This window comes from Vigna umbellata, chromosome 1 (genome assembly GCF_029865625.1).
Source record: "Vigna umbellata cultivar VRB3 chromosome 1, Vumbellata_1.0, whole genome shotgun sequence".
NCBI classification, from domain to species: Eukaryota; Viridiplantae; Streptophyta; class Magnoliopsida; order Fabales; family Fabaceae; genus Vigna; species Vigna umbellata.
Window position 1 is genome coordinate 66762445 of NC_142165.1, and position 20744 is coordinate 66783188.

The window sequence follows — 20744 nt, forward strand, 5'->3', positions numbered from 1 at the left end:
GTTTTCTGCCCATGCTTCAGTTCAAGATAACTAGTATTTTCTTCACAAATCGGACATACAAAATGACCTTTGACACTGTAATTACTCAAGTTCCCATATGCTGGGAAATCATTTATGGTGCAAAACAATAGTGTACACAAATGAAAGTTTTCTTTTGCATATGAATCAAAGACCTCGACGCCCTCTTCCCACAACATTTTTAAATCATCAATCACTATTACAAAAACAACGTACAACATCGAATATTTTGGGCCTTTCACGTCGAATTCAAAAACGACGTCATATCAGGAGACGTTAAATTGACGTCGAATTTAAAACGTTGAATTTTATCAATAAACGACGTTAATAAATTTTTTTATTTTTTAAAATTAATTGTGATCCTTTTTTACAACTCTACGAGATCTAAAAGCAACAAATTTAAGTTTTTGGTATTTTGTAAAACATGAACTATGAACGTGTAATATAGTATCAACAACAAACAACAATGACAAACAACAAACAAATCCAATCAAACAACAAACAAGTTCAATCAAACAACAACAACAACAAACAAGTTCACCCAAACAATAACAACAAACAAGTTTTCAACAAAAAAAACAAGAAACAAGTTCAACAAATAAGTTCTTCAAAACAAAAACGAAAATAAAAACTAACCTTGGTTAATTGGAATAAAGTGTTGCCACACGTGAGACAGAAAGCAGAATGCGCTTTAAAGGACAACAACACGAAAATAATCGGTCAAAACAAACAAAAATCATACATAAAGTAGTAAATTAACATACATTTGTATCAAATGAAAGAAATATTACATGTGATGGTCGTCAAACTTCGTTCGAGAAAAGTTTGAGCAGAGAAGAGGGTCTCACGCGCTAAGATAAAGTGAATGAATTTTCAATCTCCCGCTCAAATTTTTATTGAATTCACTAATTTGGACGTCTAACGCTGGGACATTCGACGTTTTATATCCTTTTACGTCGAATTACAATTCTAAACGACGTTTAATAATTGTATTTATTTACAAAAATGCCACCGGTCATTTTTAAAGTTGGCTATTGAGTGGTTCGACGTTGAACGCGTGACGTTATGCGCTGTTTTTGCACTAGTGAATTAACGGTTTTAAATAAACATCAATGTCATTTCTAAGTTGTCTAGGACCCGATATCATTATAGACAACATTATGTATTTTCTCTTCATGCACAACATAGGAGATAAATTGTAAATCATCAACATAACTGGTCATGAACTATGTTTGCTCTTAAGTTGCCATAAGGATTCATACCATCGGTAGTAAGTGCAAGTCTTAAGTTTCTTGGTTCTACACTAAATTCGGAAAATGTTTCATCAATCTTCTTCCATTGAGGGGAATCAGCTGGGTGTAGAAGAAGATTATCACATTTTCTTCCATCAACGTGCCACATAAGATTCTTCGCATCTTGTTTAACAGAAAAAAATCGTTTCAACCTAGGTACTATAGGTAAGTACCACATGACCTTAGCAGGTGGACCATCATTGTCTTCATCATTATTTCCATTAAGTTTCTTCTTAAATCGTGACGAACCACACGTCGAACAAACTTTCATTGAAGCATATTGATCTCTATACAATACACAATCAATGGGACATGCATGTATCTCTTGGTATTCCAAACCTAGTGGACATAGAATTTTCTTCACATCGTAATTACGGATAGGCAACGTGTTATTTTGTGGAAGCATCTCCTTCAACAACTCCAACAATTCCGTGAAACTTTTTTATCAGTCCATTTGTTTCTTGTTTTCAAACAAAACAATTTCAAAGTTGCCGACAATCGAGTAAAATTGATGCATCCTGGATACAACTCTTGCTCTGAATTTTTCTTAAGACTTTCGTATAAATGAGTTTTTCCAAAATTTTCTTCGCCAACGTCACGTACCATTTCATCTAAATGATCACTCATCCAATCGTCGACATAATCTGAACCTCTTAACGTTGTTTTCTTATATAATACTTCCTCATGCTAAGTTCAAACTGTATAACTTTTCATTATACCATAGATGAACATATGATCACATATGTTGTCCAAGTCTTCAAATACTTGATTGACACAAGGGAAAAAATATGTCCCGTTCACTGGTTTTGAATGTTCTTTAACATATTCTATGAACTCAAATACCCCTCTTTCATACTACTTTATGTAATTTTAAAACAACAAAAAGCAAAGAAACCACGTCAAAAAATAAAGTTAACTCGTCCAGAACCAACAAACACAACCACAAACACGAACACATTTCTATCGTAATACATTGAAGGAAAAAAAAACAAACCTAGAAATGGTCCACAACCCATAAACACAACCACAAACATGAACACATATATCTAACGTAATACATTGAAGAAAGAAAAAACCAACCTCGAAATGGTTTCGTTGAAGAAGAAAATGAAGTTTACTGACCACGTACGCAAAAAATGTCCAATAGATAACGCTTTTTTAAATAAGCACTATCTAAGAGTGTAGAACAACAAATAACACTTATTTAAAAAAACACTATCTATACAAATAAAAATAAATAACGTTTTAAAGAAAAACACTATCTACAAATAATTAATATTACTTTTTAATTCATAATTTGAAATAAACCAATAGCGTTTTCTAAATCAAGTCCTATCTATTTCCACACAATAGATAACACTTATCCAAAAGAAACGCTATGTATTATGTGTTTAAAATTGTTTTAAAAGAGGTTCCCTTCATCTTGGTGTTTCTTTTAAGTTTCTCCTTCGGTTTTTTTGTTTCTCATTCATTTTTTCTTTTCTCCTTCGTGCTTCATTTTTCTTTTCTTCTTTTTGCTTGCTTTCGCTTGTGCGGCTTGTGTTTCGAAGAGTATTGTTCAGCTTTGTTTTGTTTCGTTCGTTCGGCTTTGTACTTCGTTCGCTTCGTGCTTAATTTCACTTGTTCGTTTTTGTGCTTCGTTTCGCTCTGTTCATCTTAGGTGTGTTCCCTCGTTCTCTCTTTCTCTTCTCTTTTGTTTTTCTTTTTTTAAAACCCTAGAGGAACGAAAGTAAGGGTTGCGACATATTTTGTTATTACAATGGGGGTATTAAACTAGCATAAGTTCATTGGGGCAAGGAATGGTAACGATAGTAGAGACTTGAAGGTTTTATGATTCTGAAAATTTTATGTTTGACGAAAATTTTATGTTTGACGAAAATGTTGTATAACTATGCTGTTTAAACCTCTTGAAACATGTATCCCCTTCTTATATTACAACATGCTCTCATCCAAAATTCACCGTGTTATTAATGTGAAGGTTTGGGTACATGTCTTATAACAGTTGACGTAACTTCAGGGGATATCCCATTTGTCTTTTTTCCAGGTTGAGATCAAGACTCTTGAGGAAGTGGAAGAACAGTTACATTATTCATTCCAAACAAAGACTTCTTTGACTCGAATTATGTTAGACAATATGGTTGGACATATCCATGCTTAAAGAAGCTTAAAGAAGTTGTGCAGTTGATCAATGGGAGATATGAGACTGAGGTATTCATGATCACGACTAAATTTTCTTAGTTAATATTTACAGTATATTTTGAATTATTTGTTAGAAAAAACGATGCACAATATTTCGTTATATCCTTTTTTATTTTTGTCATTTTTTTGTTTTTGTCAAGTTATTGATGAACAAGCATGCTTTCTCAATTTTCTAATCATCTAAAGACGTATATGGAAATATGCTAGGCGATATGTAAAACAAATTAAGGGTTACACTTATACCTTGAGGTAAATTTTTTTATGGGTTCATGTAGTGAAAGATATTGTTTAGGTTGTTGTCAGCTTTCGAAGTCATACACCATATTTTCTTTGGACTAGTTAGCTTCTTTTTGCATTATTGGGATCATTATTAATTTGGACTATAGTTAATAATTTTAGAATCTCAGGTATTTTGTGGATACCATAAATTTTGGATGAGGATAATTCTAGTTGCTAATTTCTAGTTTCCTTTTTGTGATCTCAGGCATTAGGCAATGTCACACTAGATACTATACATAAAATCGGGCAAAGTGGTGTGACCTACATTTCTAGGTAAACTTTTAAGTTTGGTAGTTCCACATCATTTCATAGTATATGGTATTTTGACCTCAATTAAAGTTATTCTATTTTTGGAACTTGTGTCTCAAGTGGTGATGTTTTTCATATTGAAATGATCACAATTTGTAAACAAATTGATTCCGTTAATGAGTTCCTTTTACTTCGCATCTGAACTATTTTTTAGTAAGCAGGTTAGGCTAACCCTATCCATATTAAATATGTAGACCAAAACAAGATTGACCCATTTATCCAATCTAAAAAAACATGTATTTGAAGATCTCAATATCTAAGCTTAATATAAATAATACATGGGGTCAACTCTTTAACAGTCTTGGCCAATGAGTCAACAAATATCCTGTTTTAATAAATTACAATCTTCTGCATCTTGTATGTGGGAATCCCTTGCATTTTTCAAGCAAAATAATTACTATGGTTTTCTCTATTTTGGTATAGCATGGTTGCAATTGTTTAAGAAACTTTTTGTACTATTTCGTAAAAGTGAAAATTTACCATGCTTGTGACATGTTTTGTGGCAATGGCTCATTGACTCATTCAGTGAAAGCATTAGACATCTCTCTCAAAATAAACACCGAATTAACAATCAAAGTTGGAAAGCGCACTGGACAAGCTTGATTAGTGTTGTAATTTGAGATAATATCTTTAGAATCTTCCTAATTAGAGGAAATAGATGCATAATCTTTTATTTTATTTTATTTTTCTAGATTTCCTAGTTTCCCTATTTCCCTTTTTAGGAGAATTAGATTATTACAAATAAAGGGTATGAGAATGTATTTTTTATGATTGAGAATAATAAATCAGTCTTATTTTCCACATGGTATCAGAGCTTGTCTGATCCGCTTCCATTGTCTTTGCTGTCTGTCGGCGGCCTCCTAAAAGTCTCTTCTTTAACATATGTTTTTAATGGACTCCAATTGCCCTAGTCAAGTTCTACCTTAGAATTCTAGCTTTTTCTCCAGCATTACCAACACGTCTGTCCTTTTGATAACAGCTACACAAAATTGTGCTTCCAGAATTTGGCCTAGCTATAAGCTATATTTCCAGAGTTCAATCTGACCTAGCTATAAGCTATACTTCTAGAGAGTTGAATCTGACCTAGCTATAAGCTATACTTCCAGAGTTGAATCTGACCTAGCTATAAGTTATACTTCCAGAATTTGTCTCAGAATGGGATTCCTCAGACCAGTAGCTGCACCTGTAGTTTAAGTAATGCCTATAGTTGGCATCTTCACTGACTTCCAATCAGAATCCTCATTCACTGTATTTCGCTGTGCACTGCCGCTCTCCACCGTCGGCCACCGTCTGCCGCCGACTACCATTTGCCGCCGTCTACCGTCGTAGTTTCGAATAGTGACAAGCGGATCTAGATCGTCTCTTCGAGCGACGGCCAACCGCGCCGATTCCGATGGCTACTTCTCATTCACGTGCCGCCACGAGCGCCAAATCAGTCCTATAGTCGTTGTTGCCGCCGTCGTCATTTTCTCCAACGAAGATAAGGGTTGGGTGCGCCTCAAGGAGCGCGACTCAACCTTGGTAATCCACCTCCCAGAAGCCTCCGCACGCGCCGCCTTTCTTCAGTTGGTCTCGAGTGCGTGTTCGTCACGCGTCACCCTCCCGGTGTCGAAATCACACCGCGTCGCTGCCGGTCGTGTCGCTGCCGGTCGTGTCGCCGGACCTCCAACTCTGTAATATGCTCCTTCTGATATGTCACTTTAACGCCATCATCTTGCCACTGTACTAAATTGCTGGATATACTTCATGACCCGCTCTCTCGACAGGGAGACGTCTTTCGACGCCATCCCGTCAGTTCTTTCCTCTCCATTACGAAGGGTTCTCTACCTCTCCATTCATTTTTGTTTGTCGAGCAACATTGCTTTGTTCCGCTGCTACCATAGTCGGCACCGACACAGTCAGTCGCCATAGCGGCAGTCAGTTGTTGTAACCTCTGCAATTTGTCGCTGTCGGCTGTTTGCCGTGAGGGGAAGTATTTTTCAGCCCCTGCAGAGAACTTCCTTCTTGGGCTAGAGTTTAGCCTGTACTTCTTGTGATACAGTGTTAAGTATCACCATTTAGGAGTAGTCCAGTAGAGAACTTTGGACCTCCAACCTGTCTTTGGCCTTTTGATTCCATTATAAGTCCCAATCTTTGGTGTTTTTGGTTTCTGCCAATGCCTTGTTGTTACAGCTCACTGAGAGTTGTTCTAATGCCTTGTTGTAAAAGCTCACTGAGTGTTGTTCTATGAGACCGTCTGCTGATTTGGTTCGTTCGATGTTAGGGGTTTCAGATTTTTCCCCAAGTACAGATCGATTCTCACTAGTTCTTCCACCTTCACGTTCTATCATTAAGGTGCACATGTCGTTCAGTCGTGAGGGAAGAAAAGTTTCAGCCGTTGTAGGGTGGTTAAGTCCCTACAGGTTTGTTGTTGTTAGCCGTTGCAGGGCAGTTTAGTTCCTGCAGGTTTGTTGCTGTTTAGGGCAGTTAAGTCCCTGAAGGTTTGTTGCTGTTTAGGAGAGTAAAGTCCTTGAAGGCTCGTTGTTGTTAGGGCAGTTAAGTCCCTAAAGGTTAGGATAGTGAAGTCCTTGAAGGTTTGTTGTTGTTAGGGCAGTTCAGTCCCTAAAGGTTAGGACAGTTAAGTCCTTGAAGGTTCGTTGTTGTTAGGGCAATTAAGTCCCTAAAGGTTCATTGTTGTTCAGGGTGGTTAAGTCCCTACAGGTTTATGGCTGTTAGCCTTTGAAAGCCTCCCATATGTTACTCATGGAAATCATGTTCTTGAAGTTTTGTTGTTGTTCGCCACTATTGATGGCAATCCAGTCCCTGCAGTTTGTTGTTGTTCACCACTAGAGGCCCTTCATCTGTTCTTGTAGTTTGTTGTTGTTTGCTGCTGCAAGTCATCATCCATTTTTTGATGGAAATCTCTCTCGTCCATTGCTGTCCAAGTTGAAGTTTCATGGTGCTAGTTTGCCCTCGTCCATTGTTGTCCAAGTTCAAGTTTCATTGTGCTAGTTCGCTTTTGTCCATTGTTGTCCAATTTGGTTTATTGATGTTCTCTGCAATTAGTTTCCAAGCTTGGTTCATACAATCTTGTATATCGAGCTTGAGGGGGAGTGTTATAATTTGAGATAATATCTTTAGAATCTTCCTAATTAGAGAAAATAGATACATAATCTTTTATTTTATTTTTCTAGATTTCCTTTTTAGGAGAATTAGATTATTACAAATAGAGGGTATGAGAAAGTATTTTTATGATTAAGAATAATAAATCAGTCTTATTTTCCACAATTAATCTCTTCTTACGATGTTATGTATCTGTCAATACATGTATGCTTTCTTTGAGCTGGTTCTCACTCTGTTGCATGTTGTATCAGTTTTTCTTTTCTATTTCGTGAATTTTCAAGTAACGAATTTCTTCTCAAATAAAACAATGTATCAGTGGTTCCTGTCCTGAAAACATTTGTGTTAATTGAAGATAGCTTAGGTTACACCATAAAAACATATATCAGAATAGTAATACAGAGAAATAGAGTAATTTTCATTTAAGTTAAATATGTTTTTTTTATTTATGTCCAAACTATTATAAAGAGTTATGTTTTGTCCTTTACTAAATTATAAAGTATTTAGTTATTGTATTATGTGACAGTCATATAAAATATCCTCTCAACAACCTATATGTAGAGTATTTCTAATGTGAGAAACGAAGTTTTATATTGGACTATAATATAATTTCTACGTGCTATTTGTTGGAGAGAATTCATATTAATTAAATAAATGAACTAATTTTCAAATACACTTTCATGCTGATTCTGGAAAGAAGAAATAAAGGAACGCCTCTGTTTTATGGCCATGCAGGGGTGATAGTGTAAAACTTGGAATAATGATAAACTTTCCAATATTAATTGGACCTTACGGCTTTGTTGGAGTGAGTATTTGATTATTATATTTTCTTGAAGCATGCTATAGTAAAATCGTCAGATAACCTTACGGTTGATTTAATTTTGATTATGGTTGTAATTTTTTGCAGGTGTTTTCTGATTTGGAACATTCAGTATGTAAAATGGTCCACCGACAGGTTTGATTCTGATAAATTGCTTCTAATATCTTCCATTATTGTTTTGAGAGTTTATTTATTTTTATTTTATTTTAGCAACTTCAATATCCCATTCTTATTATTAAGAACTTGATACAGTTCACGTGTATGATGAACTCCTTCTATTTAGACTTGGGACATGGAACAAGTTTACTTAACTCATTCAAAATATTTTCAAGAACTAAATCAGTTTCATTTGATTTTGTAATATTGAGATTTGGAACTTGGTTACAATTTTTGTCATACTCATTGTTCTCTGTTCCACCGGAGCTTATTTGTAATGAATAGACTTTTTGGACCTATATATTTAGTTTTTCCTTGTTGTGGATGCTTCATTTCTCAACATACTATTGCGCTTTTTTATTTTTTGTAGGCTGCCACAATTGCTTGGTTGGAAGATTCTGTTTGTGGTAGCCACTCTGTCGCTTGCCTTATCTTTTCCGCCTAAACCAATACCTCTTATGACAATTTGAAAGATGTAATTCAAGAGATGAAGTCACTCAAACTTGAAAAGCTTAAGAAGCCCGTGACTTAGGGACAATTCTTGTTTTTTAATTAGGTTATGACCCTCCTTTTAATTCTCAAATAGTTTGTATTTAACTGTAAGTTACAAAAATACTAATGATTAAGTTTCAGTATTTGCTTTGGTTGTTGTCTACTGTGTAGTTATTACATTGTTAATTATGAGAAGTTATCGGTGATAGAGGCAATTAGAAAAAGGTTAAATGAAAAAAATAAAGCCTCTACATGATCCATCCAAACAACACTAGTCACTAGTGGAAAAATAACATTTTATGACGATCATATTATAACGTAGTTATGAAAATCAGTTATAATATCTAATAGGGTGGCAAACTTGTAAATAATTTAATTCATATTATAACGGAGTTATAAAAATCAGTTATAATATCTAATACGGTGGCAAACTTGAAAATAATTTAATTCATATTATTATAACGGAGTTATGAATATCAGTCATAATATAAAATGCGTGGCACAAGTTTAAAAGATATTATAACGGAGGTAAAGACCTTTGTTATAATACATGAGTGGATAGAAAATTTTGATAATATATTATGCCTGCTTTTGAAAAACCGAATATAATATCTCTTTAACTGTCTTGACTTCATCAATGGGCCGCTTACTCTTAATCATCTTCACACAGATATTCACACAGAAACCCTAACTGGCAGGGCACCATCAGGTCTCTCGGTTGTAACATTTCATCACAAGAGCACATCTTCATCATAAGCTTTTCACTCTCGCTTGAGAATTTTTAAGCCGTAAGTTTCCATTTCTCTTCACATATCTGCATTTTCGTTTCACTCATCATCCAACCACATCTACTGCTAGGGTTTCTCACAAACCTTCATCTTTTTTGCCTTTACCTTCGATTCCACCGATTGAAATATCATTTTCCACATTTCCACCTATTATAATCACATTCTACCGATTATAATCCCTTTCCTCCAATTAAACATTGATTTACACCGATCAATCGGTCAGTTTAAGGTTTCTACTCCATCTTAGGGTTTTTCGCATCGAATCCTAAGCATAACTTCTCGCTTAGAGTTCTCGTCTTTGATTCTCTCTCGATCTCGAGCTTGTTCTCAAGTTTCTACTCCATTCCATTGCGTCTTCTCTCTAAGGAAGCTTAAGGAGGTCCGAATCGTGTTCGCGTTGCTTCGATCGACTTTTCCTCAGGTCGTCTTCCATCAACTTATTGCTTTGAAGTTGTTGTCGGGGTGGATGGCTTGCTTTACAAGGGTGTTGAGGCAGTGTGACATTGTTATAAGGTACGTGGTTTCTTGGGTTAATGTGCTTTGAGGGTTAATGTGCTTTGAGGGTTAATGACCATAAACAAAAACAGGTGAAGAAGAGCAGAGAGCAATGAGTGTTCGGTCCAAAAACTTGAGCTCAGTATTCTATGCAGTTTCGTACCATCCCATTCAAGCTGACAGCATCGACGACATGGATGTTGTTCCTCACGACAATGTTGTTTATCGTGCTTAACTTTGTTCCTCTATTGGCCTCTATCTGTTTTTCTTTTTCCTTCACTTTTTAATAAATTATTACAATTTTGGTTCCTTTCTAACCCTTACTAACTGATGGACAAATTTATGAACACCAAAATATGATGTCACAAACTTGTTTTTCAATCGGCAAGTATGACCAAATCGTTCAAGTAATAAACTTGGTAAGACCAAGTATCGTTCTTCCCAAAGGACTCACGGCCTAGTTTAGTTGTGTGGTTTATTGATTAGCTAAGACTTAAAGACGAAATATTTGGATTTTTATATGCAAAAGACGAAAATTAAATATGTATGCATGAAGTTTTGATCAATGGCAAAAGCAAAAGATAAACACTTTCAATGAAATATATGTATGAATATGTTGTCGGGGCTCAATTTCATCTTATCCACTCTCATATATTTTAGGAATTCAACATTCAAATCATCATTGTTAATGCCACTCTCTAAAGTACCTTTCAAGAAGGCTTCTCCCTAATTACGAGTTCATACAATTCCTAGCATTCCTAATAATTAGTTCATAAGTGCAGGAGCTTAACGACAACCAACATAATATTGGGAGAAATTCCCCGGATCTAGACTTCCCCGTACGTGCCCGTATCGACAAAACCAATAATCATGCATCGAATGAGTTAAACAACGCAAGCATTAAGCAAAGAGGAAAAACCCTAACTAATAATGAAAGAAAGCATAAGTCTTAAATAAAAGATGTAAAAACAAATTCCATATATGAGAGCTTCAAAAGATTACATTGATTCCCCAACAAACATACAGAGTTTAGTTCACCATATTCATGGTGAACCTAGATGAATAACAATGAAAGAATGAAAGATAAAACCCTAGAAAGGTGAAGAGGAAGCCTGAGCATCCAAGATCCTCCTTCAAAGGGGGTGGAAGAGAGAGTGTTTGCTTCGTTCCAGCCAAAGATACCTAACCCTAGGAAACCCTAAAGCTTATATATTATTCGTAAATTACAGAAAATTAGGTCCAAGCCCATAAAAGTGCCGCTCAGCGGTAAAGTACCGCTCAACGGTAAGTGCGTGAGTCGTTTCTTCCCCTCAGCGGCCATTTTGCCCCTCAGCGGACCTCCCGTAAGCTCCTGAGTGCCGCTCAGCGGTAAACTGCCGCTGAGCGGTGACTTCGGCTTCTCCTTTTGCACTTTTTGATGTCTTTTCTGATTCCATCTCTCTCCTTCTTCACTTCTTTCACTAAATTCACCTTAAAACCTGCACAAAAACACTGAAATCAAGCATAAACCTGTCCAGCTCTCTTATTTATGAAAATATGAAGAAAAGCATGATTTCAAGCTAGTTTCTAAGTGTAAAGGTTGCTTTTAGTGTCAATTTTAAGCATGAAAATAACAGTTTTTCAACTGTTATCACAACCCCAAACTTAGAACTTTGCTTGTCCTCAAGCAAACAAGATGTAACTCAATCTTCAACCAATTCATATGATGGTTCACTCATTCAAAAATCCTCTTTTTAGATAAGTAAAAACTTCAATCAAACTTATGACCAAGAGTTCAATCAAGATGTGCACATGCTTTAGTGTTTCACAAAGTCAGTTAATACCCAACAAATGCTCTTTTTCATGAATGACCAATCAATTAAGCATGGATGTTCATGTGTTAATGGAATATTTCCTCACTAGGTAAAGTGTTTCACTCAACACACAAGTGTATAAAAGGTAATCACTCATTCACTCTACTATCACAATGTCACATGAATTAACTTTGCCTTTCATTTTACCACAATTAAAAACATTTACAAACATACATCATCACAAGGGCTTTTCAATGACTTATAATGTGGCTGGGCTAACAAGAAAATTGGTTTTTCTGGATCACAAAATCCTTGAGTTAAGAGAATCATAACAACAGAATTTCTTATTTTTCCCAACTTGCCTTTGCATTTGCATTGAGCTTTGTTTCTTTTTCTTTTCTTTTCTTTTTCTTTTTCTTTGCATATTCTTACTTTTTCAGCTTTTAGCTCAATGCTTTTCCTTTTTCATGTTTTCCCAACAACCGCAAACTTGAACATTTAACAATACCACACAAGATCTTCTACTTAACTCAAGGTAAAGATTTTCAATCAAAGGTTTTCAGTGTATGTTCAAGGCTAAGGGTTCAAAGGATAGAACACAAAGTGTTCTCTTTTAGTGGGCTAACTTTATGAATTTGGCCAATAAAAAGGGTTCCAACAAACGGCCTTGATCATATGATGCAAAACAAGCAATTGGTTCAATCATAGAAAACCTGGGCAAAATCATTCATGCTTTCAAAGTAATAGCATTAAAACATAACAACTCTGGAGCTCAAAACCTCACATATAAGCTCATTCACATTTGACATACACATCCTGCTTAATCTCACAACCACAATCATGATATCCTGCATTTATTCACAAAGCTTGTGAATCACCTGTATAATCATTTTAATGTGCACATCTTCTCAACATCAATCAATCAATAAGCATCATTCAGCATTACTTATCACACAATCACAGTTAATAGCAAACCATCATAACAAACCAGGTGTTCAATAGAGTACATCAAACCCTAATCTAAAAACAAAAACAAATAAGTTCAGAAAACTTAAACCACAAAAGCATAATCATATGATAGCATTTATCAGTAAATGTTATCTCAGCTCCTCATCAGTCTGAGCTGTCCTCTGTATCTTCCTCTTCTTCCTCATCTTCATCATCTTCAAATGCATCATCATCATCAGCTTCATCTTCTTCCATCTCTCTAACTGAAGCTTCAGCTGCTCCAGCTCCCCCTCCATGCACTGGTTCCTCTGGCCAAGCTACCACATTATGGAATTCATCCATAGTCCACCTGTGGGCTGGAGGTGTATCATACATCCCCACAATCATCTCACCAGTGGCCACCTGCCCTCTGTGACATATACATGTCCCTCATCTGGAATGGTTCTGCTTCATGAGTCTCAGCAGATGTCTGGCTCTGTGCTGGTCCTCTCTCTCTACGAGCACGGCGTGGTGGAACTGGCTGAGCTGTTTCCTCACCTCCACAATACTGTCTATAATAAGCCTCATCAATAGCTTTTCTTGGCCTCTCAAATGGTGGAGCAGAAGTGTCCACCCCAGCTATCTTGCAAAGGTGAGTGATCAAAGAGGGATGTCCTAGTGGTGCTTTGTTGTTTGAGGAATTGGCGCACACACTAATCTCATCAGCTATCACATGCCCAATATTAACATTCAAGTTTGTGATAGCACAGTAGATGAATAGTGCCGTGCTGAGAGTAATATTTGACACATGTGAACATGGCTGAATGTTGGCATGAGAAAACGCCATCCAATACTTTGCAAGAGGAGTCAAATCCGTCCTCCTAATGTTAACCACTAAGCCAGATCGATTCCTTTGGAAGTGTCCTCCAGGTATACATAGTACTCTCTCCACATCCTCATAATCAGCACCTTCCTCCATGCAAAGAGCAAACTGGCATTGCTCACCAGCCCACACAGTGTCCAAGAAGTTATTGATAGAATCAGGATCATACCTGATAGCATGGCCTCTGACATAGCCCAAATAATTCTCAGCTGGATAATCACCAATCTTCTTTGCATTGGTGTAAAATTCCTTTACCACAGCTATGATTATTCCCTAACACTTGTTCTCCAAATTGAGGAGCAAAGTTAGGTATCATTCCAACCTTTCTCTCCATCAGAAGTCTCCTGTCCTGAACCACCCTGAAGTGCTTCTCATGTTTCCTAGAGAGGAACCTGCTAGAGTGGGGTTGCTCTGGTTCCTTTTCCTTTCTCTTGGTTGCCATGGTTTTCAATCTCTTTCCTGAAGAGGATGCCATTCCTACATTCAAACACAAATACAAAACCACAGAACATGATGTTAATCATTAGTAAAACACAGAACACGACTCCTTTCGAAGCTAAACCACCGCTGAGGGCCAGAATTTCCCCTCAGCGCCACCAGTGCCACATTCCAACACGCAAAAATTCAGAAAAACCAAATCTGGCAGAGTGCCGCTCAGCGGCAGTTTACCCCTCAGTGGTAACTCTGCAGATTTTTGAAAATCTTGTTTTAAAGCTGTCCTAACTCCACCCAAATGCAATTTTCAGTTTTCCAGTTCATAATCATGCAGTTTAATCGGTTCAAACATCAAATATATCATCAAATCATGCATAGAAATCAAAACCCCTAAATATTCATGCTTTGACAATCATATTCAAATTCAAGAACCCTAGAATGAACAAAATGCATTTTACTTACTTGGGTGGAGATACTAGATGCAATGAGAATGTTTCCAATCTAAGATACTCTCTTCCAACCCCAAACTTGAATGGAACACTAGTGAGCAAGTGAGTGGAAGAGAAATTTTCAAGAGGAAAGAATGAAAAGATGTGGAAAACCTTGGAAAAGGTATGTGGGAGTGTTTGTGCAGAGAAGAGCCTGGAAAGAAAACCTAAAACGCAGCTTGGGGTATAAAAATACCCTACTGGGCTCGGGTCCCGCTAAGGGGAACTAAAGCCCATCTGCGAGAGTACCGCTCAGCGGTAAATTACCGCTCAGCGACACTTTCGTGATGTGCTCTTCTCCTTTTTTTCTTAACCTACGTGCTTCCCATACATGCCCCTCATTGGTTCCCTGCAATTCAATGTTTAAAATGCTTATGCAAACCCTAACTAAAATAAACAAAAAGAAATATTCAATCAACTGGGTTGCCTCCCAGGTAGCGCTTGTTTAACGTCACGAGCCTGACCCAAAATCCACCAACACCCATCAGTAGGTGCAAAATTTTCTTACCAACACCCATCAGTAGGTGTTACAAACATAGTATCCTTCAGTAGATACTTAACCACCTAGCATCCTTCAGTAGATGCTATCTCCAACAAAATAATTACAAGAATAATGTTCACAAATTAAAAATTACAAAACCAAATCAAAAGTCTTTAAATCCACTCGGTTGCCTCCCAGTAAGCACTCTTTTAACGTCATTAGCTTGACCCAATAAAGTTCAAGTTCCATCTTCTTTATAGTTGATGTTGTCATTCCACCAACTCCTCAGCTGCTTCCTGTGAACTGTCTTGGTCCTTCTAGAATATGGAGACTCTATCTCTATCATCTCCTTCTCTTTAAAGCCCTTCACAACCCACAACTTGTTCTTGATTCTTACAGGTGAGCCAAGTTGGAGTCTTCTTTTCTCCCAGTCACTAGGAATTTCTCCTCCTCTTCCAATATTTTCTTCCTTGGGTACCTGAAACAACAAACAATGGTTACCTGCAACCTTGAGATTTTCATCTTTACGGCTAGTCATGGGTGCATCTTGAAATGCAGCTTTATAACTAGCTTCTTCCTCCTTTGCTTGCGTCTCATCTTTGAAGACGTCTACCACCACTCTCTCCTCTCTGTCCTGGAGCACTACTATACCTTCATTTACATCAATGATAGCTTTGGCCGTTTTCATAAACGGTCTTCCAAGTATGATAGGTATCTTCTCTGTCTCCATCTTCATCACCACAAAGTCTGCCAAGAACTGAAGTTTGCCAACACAAACTATAATGTCCTCTACAATCCCACATGGCTCCTTTAAGATCCATCGGCCATTACTATTTTAACCTTTACAGGTTTCACTTTAACATTGCCGATTTGCTCCAGTAAAGAATAAGGTATCAAGTTAACACTTGAACCTAAATCAAGGAGAGCTTTCTTCACCTTTTTCTTCCCTATGGTACAAGGGATACAAAAACTGCCTGGATCTGTTGCTTTAGGAGGGAATGACTCTTTTTTAACAGTTATACACTCTTTTGCCTCATCATCTCTACGTCTCTTCTTTGTAGAGATTTCTTCATCAGATTTTGTGTAAACTGCGATTTGCTGTAGAATCTGTTCCCAAGGTGCTTCATTATCCACCATTCTGAATAATTCTGTAAAGTCCAGTTGTTTCCCTTGATGGATTGGAAAAGGAAAAGTACTTTTGCTCTCTATGTCTCTTCTCTCTTCTGTATCTAACTCAACTTTATCATCATCAACACTCTTTACCACCTTGCACTCTTCTCTGGGGTTAACCTCAGTATTAGCCCCAAAATTTCTATTTGGCCTTTCTTCCAATTGCTTGGTAATCTGACCCATTTGAATCTCCAAGTTCTTTATAGCAGCTTCAATGCTCTTTTGAGAAGATTCAGTTTTCTGTATGAATTGCTGAAGAGTTTCTTCCAACCTTGTTGATCTTTCATTAAGCATAGATAACTGTTGCCAAAAGGTGCGTTGCTGCTACTTATTATATTGACTAGCTTGCCCAGTTTGTCCTTGACCAATGCTTGGGTGTGGTTTCCACCCTTGATTGTAATTCCCTTGACGGTATGGAAATTGATTGGCCATGAAATTAACGTCCTCTACAGCTTCAACTGGAAAGGCACATTGACCATTGATATGGTCACCTCCACATAATTCGCACAACTGGGTTTGTACCTGTGCAGCAGTTTTCAACTCTTTGGGTAATTGTGCAAGAGTTTTAGTCAAAGTCTCCAGCTGTTGAGTTAGAATTTTATTTTGAGCTAGCAAGGCATCATGTGTCTGTAATTGGAGAACCCCTTTTTGTTGCATAGGAGCTCCTCTCTCACTGTGCAGCTCATTATCACTAGTAGCCATGTTTTCTATAATTTCTGTGGCTTCCTCTGGAGTTTTCCATTTAATATTGCCTCCTGCTGAGGCATCCAGCATCATCTTGTTTTGTGAACCAAGCCCTCCAAGGAAAGTTAAGACTACTTCCTGTTCTTCAAAGCCATGCGTGGGTGTTTTTCTTAGCAGACTTTTGTATCTATCCCATGCATGCCCCAGTGATTCTTCCATGCCCTGCTTAAATGAAGATATCTCTTGCTTGCCTTTTGTCACCTTTGATTGTGGAAAGTACTTGTTTAAAAACTTTGTCACCACTGCTTCCCAATCTGTGAAACTTCCTTCTGGGAAAGAATTCAACCAAAGTTTAGCATTGCCTCCCAATGAGAAAGGAAACAAGCCAAGTTTGATAGCTTCGTCTGGCACCCCATTAATCTTCACTGTATTGCAAATCTCATTGAATGTAGTGAGATGCTCATATGGGCTTTCATGAGATAACCCATTAAATTGGTTGCTTTGCACCAGTTGGATCAGTGCTGGTTTGACCTCCATGTTAGCTGCATTGACTCTAGGTCTAGCTATACTGTTAAAGTGCTGAGGTCCAGCTATATTGGTGTAGTCAGCAAGAGTTCTTCTGATATTATTGTTCTCCATATTTTCTGTGCTATGAACAGAACCTTGTGGTGATGGTTGTAACAGAGTTTCCGGAGGAGGGAAAAGTTCTCTAGATGTTCGGATTCTTCTCCTCCGTCTACTCTCGTCTAGACCTTCAAGAAGAGGTTCTGTTGTTTTCTTGCTCCTAGTTCGAATTGCCTCCTGCATACACAAGAACACAAAACCCTAGAATATTTGGTTAGCACAAAAAGATATAGGAGAAGATAAAAACAGAAAATAGAAAAATACAAATAAAAACAGAAAATAAAATAAAATAAAATAAAATAAAAACCGAAAAAATAAAAACAGAAAATAAAAACAGAAATTCAAAATTAAAGTCAAAGATAATCAATAATCACACAAATTAACCAGTTAAACCACGAGTCCCCGGCAACGGCGCCAAAAACTTGATGGACAAATTTATGAACACCAAAATATGATGTCACAAACTTGTTTTTCAATCGGCAAGTATGACCGAATCGTTCAAGTAATAAACTTGGTAAGACCAAGTATCGTTCTTCCCAAAGGACTCACGGCCTAGTTTAGTTGTGTGGTTTATTGATTAGCTAAGACTTAAAGACGAAATATTTGGATTTTTATATGCAAAAGACGAAAATTAAATATGTATGCATGAAGTTTTGATCAATGGCAAAAGCAAAAGATAAACACTTTCAATGAAATATATGTATGAATATGTTGTCGGGGCTCAATTTCATCTTATCCACTCTCATATATTTTAGGAATTCAACATTCAAATCATCATTGTTAATGCCACTCTCTAAAGTACCTTTCAAGAAGGCTTCTCCCTAATTACGAGTTCATACAATTCCTAGCATTCCTAATAATTAGTTCATAAGTGCAGGAGCTTAACGACAACCAACATAATATTGGGAGAAATTCCCCGGATCTAGACTTCCCCGTACGTGCCCGTATCGACAAAACCAATAATCATGCATCGAATGAGTTAAACAACGCAAGCATTAAGCAAAGAGGAAAAACCCTAACTAATAATGAAAGAAAGCATAAGTCTTAAATAAAAGATGTAAAAACAAATTCCATATATGAGAGCTTCAAAAGATTACATTGATTCCCCAACAAACATACAGAGTTTAGTTCACCATATTCATGGTGAACCTAGATGAATAACAATGAAAGAATGAAAGATAAAACCCTAGAAAGGTGAAGAGGAAGCCTGAGCATCCAAGATCCTCCTTCAAAGGGGTGGAAGAGAGAGTGTTTGCTTCGTTCCAGCCAAAGATACCTAACCCTAGGAAACCCTAAAGCTTATATATTATTCGTAAATTACAGAAAATTAGGTCCAAGCCCATAAAAGTGCCGCTCAGCGGTAAAGTACCGCTCAGCGGTAAGTGCGTGAGTCGTTTCTTCCCCTCAGCGGCCATTTTGCCCCTCAGCGGACCTCCCGTAAGCTCCTGAGTGCCGCTCAGCGGTAAACTGCCGCTGAGCGGTGACTTCGGCTTCTCCTTTTGCACTTTTTGATGTCTTTTCTGATTCCATCTCTCTCCTTCTTCACTTCTTTCACTAAATTCACCTTAAAACCTGCACAAAAACACTGAAATCAAGAATAAACCTGTCCAGCTCTCTTATTTATGAAAATATGAAGAAAAGCATGATTTCAAGCTAGTTTCTAAGTGTAAAGGTTGCTTTTAGTGTCAATTTTAAGCATGAAAATAACAGTTTTTCAACTGTTATCACTAACCCCATAAACAATTGATAGTTTTTTTCTTTTTTTATGGATTTGCTTTTGCAGCCAGCGACTATATCCTGCACTTATGTATGGGCTACCTGGCAAGGACTTTTGTATGTACTAAACTCTTTAGTTAGAACTTGTGTGTGCAATAAACATTGGTCTCAAGCTTTGGAATGGTTGTTGAATTTTATAATGTGTTGTTGCGTCTTTGCCTGCCCATAAAATAAATGTTGTCTGGTGTATTTACGTATCTATTGGTTGAGCTCTTGATACTGCTGAAATGCTTGTCTAATTCTTCATACATTTTTACATTGGTATTCCTTTGGTGAAAATTTCTTTAGAGTTGATTTTTCAGGGAATGTGGATTCCAAAAACAAGAATCACTGCACTGTGAATTGAACTGACATCTAACCCTTTTTATAATGCTTTGTTTTTGTCTTGTGTGTTTTATTTACACTGTCTCCCTTTTAATGCTTTGTTTTTTATAATGCTTTGTTTTTATGAGGTATAGGAGTTTGCTATGATCTGTGTTTATATTTGTTTTTACATCTTATTCAGTTGATTTGTTTCACTTTTGAGGCTATTGGAGAGGATTATTCTGTTGATCCCGCTAATACCAGGAGACCATTCCGTGCTCTCCTTGATATTGGTCTTATCAGGACTACAATGGGAAATCGTGTCTTTGGTTCCCTTAAGGTGATCTATATGCAATGCTACTTGGTTTGTTTCTGATTTATTAGTTGATTAATTGAATAATTGAATATATGCAACGGGAAATATGTCTTTGGTGGACATGTTGCTTCTTATATGAAGGTATGGACATTTGCATTTGCACATTTTTTATTTAGAGCATGATGGTTCATCAAATATTGTTCTAAAAGACTTACAAATACCATGGTTACTAACTTGCTAAAAAATGATAATTATGTATGCTTATGAGACTTGTTATTATAACCTAGGTGCTCTCTGGAATGTTTGTTTTCCTTTCTAAATAATGATGATCTACAAAATACTTGTCTTGCCTCTCACCTTCTCCATGGTTTATCAAATGTTTGATGGGAAACATATTCTTAATGCATCATGTCTTCTATTCATACAGTAAAGAGAACGAAGATCTTTCAGCAAAGGCAAAGGCAAAGTTCAGCATATCTTTCAGCAAAGGCCTAGTTATGAAGTAGCCACATCGTTATGTATATACTTTTTTTTGCATTTTTCTAGGTAATAATCATGATTAGGCCGTATTAGTAAAATTATATATAGTTCAATTTTGATGAGTTGAAATTGATTCTTTCTAGACCTTAGCTTTTTTGCTTTTAAATCCTGTCATGTATTAATCATTCTTGTAATGTTGTACAGAGTATCTGTTCCTAATTATATTAGTGCATGCCTTTTTGCAAATGTCTCTATCTACATCATTAAAAATATATAATGTTGTAATTTGAGATAATATCTTTAGAATCTTCCTAATTAGAGGAAATAGATATATAATTTTTTATTTTATTTTACTTTCCTAGTTTTCCTATTTCCCTTTTTAGGAGAATTAGATTATTACAAATAGAGAGTATCAAAATGTATTTTTTATGATTGAG

The 20744-nt window shown here is 36.6% G+C and overlaps 2 long non-coding RNA genes across 3 annotated transcripts; both read left to right on the forward strand.

Annotated features, from left to right (window-relative positions):
* The first annotated feature begins 2715 nt into the window (after nucleotides 1-2715).
* On the forward strand, nucleotides 2716-8815 carry LOC124842816 (uncharacterized). Its single transcript, XR_007029215.2, has 5 exons — nucleotides 2716-2970; nucleotides 3355-3518; nucleotides 3994-4061; nucleotides 8104-8151; nucleotides 8543-8815. It is a non-coding gene; the product is annotated as an uncharacterized LOC124842816 (long non-coding RNA).
* Nucleotides 8816-19139: 10324 nt separating this feature from the next.
* LOC148206119 (uncharacterized) lies at nucleotides 19140-20510 on the forward strand. 2 transcript variants are annotated; one of them, XR_015783462.1, is made up of 3 exons: nucleotides 19140-19265; nucleotides 19714-19851; nucleotides 20255-20510. It is a non-coding gene; the product is annotated as an uncharacterized LOC148206119 (long non-coding RNA). The 2 variants fall into 2 exon arrangements; XR_015783461.1 differs by having other exon boundaries at nucleotides 19141-19265; nucleotides 19735-19851.
* The last annotated feature ends 234 nt before the right edge of the window (nucleotides 20511-20744 follow it).